Source organism: Dipteris shenzhenensis, chromosome 22 (assembly GCF_047967505.1).
Source record: "Dipteris shenzhenensis isolate YYH24624 ecotype China chromosome 22, Dip_SZ_1.0, whole genome shotgun sequence".
NCBI classification, from domain to species: Eukaryota; Viridiplantae; Streptophyta; class Polypodiopsida; order Gleicheniales; family Dipteridaceae; genus Dipteris; species Dipteris shenzhenensis.
The window spans coordinates 8,313,742-8,317,883 of record NC_141617.1 but is presented as its reverse complement, the minus strand read 5'-3'; positions in this window follow the sequence as shown (position 1 = coordinate 8,317,883).

Here is a 4,142-nt window from a genome sequence, read left to right as displayed (position 1 = left end):
GGAGGAACTTGGAGTGCAGAAGAAGAAGTGAAGAAGAAGAAGAGCAGAAGAACTGATGAAGAAGAAGAAGAAGAGAAAGATGAAGATGATGATGATGATGATGATGATGATGATGAGATTTTGGATGGATGTATGACAGTGATGCTCTCCATAAATGACTGGTTGCTAGGCTGGCTGCCTGGCCTCCCCTTCCTTTGACTTAATACCCCCCCTCTCCTTCTTGAGTCTCCGTCCCGGAAGCAGAGACTGTAGAGAACATCGGGTCGAGACTCCATACTCTACGGCCCGCCTCTGCCAATGATCCGTTTTATTTTACCAGTTCCTCAAGAGCTCACTTGAGTCTTCTTCTCCGAACCTAGAGCGGTTCCTTTGAGGGAACAGTTCCTTGGCAGCACCTGCGTCTTCTTCTCCGATTCCAAAGCGCCTCACGCACAGCCTGGTTGCCAGGCAAGTGGATATTCCATGAAAATCACTAGTGAAGTAGAGAGCGTGGGAATGCTCTCTTACAAAAAGAAAACAACTCTGCCAACCGGTTTCCTGTTGAACGGCAATCACACTCGCACATTCGAGGGGCAATATTAAGTGACAAAGTCAGAATTTCTCACCGGCTCGTTTCTTGATCCGACAGGCTAGTTTTGAAATTTTGTAGCCAACTGCATGCCAAGCTCAGGCTCTCTTTCCCTAAAACCTTGCAAGTTCACACACCTTCTTCCCCTTTTCTCACTTCCGTCCAGGTCGTTGGTGGCTGTGATTAGATCTCAACAATCCAATGACGCCTCTTTAAAACCCAAAAAGTAGGCCCAAAAAAATCCAACAATCTCCCACTGCCGCTATTGATGCCACGTGGAGCTCGCACACGCATCCCAAACACCCTTGACAGTCGGGAATGGCCACGTATCAACCTTCCTAATCAAAATCCGGTCAAAATTCCAATGCCCAACCTATCGGTCAATCGTCAAAATCCTCCAAACTTCCTCCCAAGAAACACCTTCCCGTGGCCCTCCCCTACTCCAACACCCTCCATGCCCTCCCTTCACCCCTCCTCTCACACTTAGCCACAGATATCTCTTGCAACAGAGCTTCACTCCCCTGCTACCAGGAAATACCATGAATAAGTTGTCCCCAACTACTTCGAAGTGCCAGTAGGTACATTCAATTACTTCCTTCAAACCCTCCCACGCACCCAATTCTACACATAGAGCCTTACTAAATGCAAGGTCCCTATTTGAGCTCCAAAACTCTTTAAAGGCTTTCTCTATAAACAAATATGTAGTGACCACTCCATTGTCCAAGCACTCCCCTCATAAAGCATGATAGTTCACAAGTGAGGCATACTAGGAGGACCTTGAAGCTCCATTTAATAGAGTTGTCCCACATCCTAGCATTGTTCTCTATAGTCGTCCCACATCCTAGTAATGATTATACTAAGTACAAGCTCTTTTCAACTCTAGTTTTTCATACAAAGTTGGCATACAATATGGACATGTAAGCAATACCAAGCCCATCTACAAGGTTCAAAACGTCAACAAGAGTGCCCAAACACCCACACACCTTTTAAATCTTCCCCCATAGGAGGGAAAGTGGTTTCCCACCTTCACTTTTTCCACCCTTGCCTCCATCGTGCCTTAATGGCCTTTAAGACTAGAAGTTTTCACATGCAAAGCATGCCCCCTATCCCCCACCCCTTCTGACCTCACTTTTGCTCACCCTCTCAAAGCCAACCGTTGTATGCTTTCGCTCAGCACTTCACAACAAAGTTATGTCGCCATCTCAAGATTGTTCTAATCCACTTGGCATTGCCTTGTGAAGGTGGAGCCACCTTATACCTATAGCCAATTTTAGAATGGCTAGCTCAAGTTGGTGGAGCCTCTACATAGCTATGTATACTTTTAGAATGTTTAATGAGACTCATCCACTCCAACATTCGTTGAACTAGGTGGAGCCTTCTCAAGGCTACAATCATTTGTGGACTAAAATTTTACTTCTTTGTAGGCTCTTAGTTTGTTGAGCAAGAAGCCCACCATCGTTCCCTTACAGACTTGGATGACCCTCCTTGTACTTTTAGTACAACTCCCCTTCAATTGTGATCATAGTCTAGGGCTTAACTTTTGCGAAGTGACTTACGCCAGAAGTTGCCATATTGCTTTTTCTTTCTTGTTGTGCAAAATGGAATAACTTGTATTTGTGGTAGCTTCAAGAGAACTTTTGATATGCAAGTTAAGAAAGTAACTTGAATCAGAACAAAAAATCTAAACCTATAGAGTAGGTGGCTCCATTAGCACATCTACAACCACAAAATCATGATGATGATGCTTGAATACATCTTGCAACTGCCGCCCATTTTATACTTTACAAATTTATTTTAACAAATTCATAAGGTACATCATGAAGTGCCACTAATTTTATAGTTTATAAACTCGTTTTAACAAATTCATAAGGTATCACCAATCAACACTAAGAGAAAATTCTCATTACTCAACACTACAAAAGCATGACAAGATAGCACTGAAAAAAATCATGGCCAAGTACTAGACTTCTCTTCATAAAGCAACAACAATTACATTTATGATTCATCCAAATATTTGCTTTCTATTAAAATCATGTCAAAAACTTGCTCTTGAGATATAGATACCCATGTACTTAGGGATGTGTCAAAGGAATTTAGTTTAGTCCCCCACAAAGGGAGGAAACCATTTCAAACTCAACTAGATAAGAAAGGATGCCCAAAATCAACATCAAATGTATATATTAATCTCGTAAAAAAGGTGCACTTGTCTACATACAAAAAGGTGCACGTGTCTTGTACAAAAGGCTATTTTGTAATATTAGTAACGAATAGGTAAGCAAATGATTTGTAAGCAAATAGTTGTAATGGCTCTTCAAAATTAAAATCAATTAATACTTCTATTGCGGGATCCCTCTTGAATTAACCTAAGGCCTATCTCGAATTAAGCTCTCCTCTTTGTTGCGCTCCACCTCACCACCTACCTTGTCGCTTTGCCCTCTATCTTTCCTTCTCCACTGCTACTCTCCTTGTCACCTCTCCCTACCCTGCTTCCCTCCTCCTTCCTCCACACTCCACCAACTCCCCCTCCCTCCCCTCCATATATTCGCTCAAGGCAGTAGCTACAAACATTCTAGATTTCAAAGCTTCTTGAATTCGGCATGTTCTAGATTTCTGTGAATCTTCTCCAATTAGCAAGTTCTGCCCTCAAATGCATTAATAGTCACTATTCACCTTACCTTAATCGCCACTCACCCATCCCATGACAAATACTAATAGGAATTTTTCAACATCGTGGGGGCACCTATTTTGTATCATTAGCGGCTACTACGTAAGTAGGCAAATTTTCAATTCATCCCTTCAACAATGCACAACATATATTGAATTCATGATTAATGTTTTGTGACTAGGCTATCTCTACCCAAAAGAGAGTCTAGAGAGCTACTAAAATGCAAAAAAGTAAAGTAATTACTATTCATTGGTTTTTGTCACTTAGCTTTGAAGTATATATATTTTGTCACTTACCTTTGAAGTATATACAATCTTACTTGAAAGAGAGTCTAGAGTCTTAGTAAAATGCAAGGAAAGTAACTTTCTTACTTTCCTTTGGTTTTTGTCACTTGGCTTTGAAGTATATATATAGAGCTTTGGTTTTGGGCTTAGCTTTCAAGTATATAGCTTGTCACATTATATAACTATAGATCCTTGTGTCTTTTCCTAGTTATAGAGCCTTGTGTCTTTTCAAGTATATAGCTTGTCACACTATATAACTATCGAGCCTTGTGTCTTTTCCTAGCTATAGAGCATTGAGTCTTTTCAAGCATATAGCTTGTTACATTATATAATTATAGATCCTTGTGTCTTTTCCTAGTTAGGTTTGCATTAGATGTTGTCACTTTTGTCACACTATATAATTCTAGAGTCTTGTGTCTTCACCTCGTTTGTATTAGATGTAGGCACTTTTGTCACACGATTTAATGTAAAGTCTTGTGTCTTTTCCTAATTTGGTTTGCCTTACATGCCATCACTTTTGTCACACTATATAACTTCAAATGTTCTTTATAAAGTCTCATCCAATATTTGGTCCAATATCTATCTAAAGTTTATAGCCTTGTGTGCTTCCTAGTTTGGTGTGCAT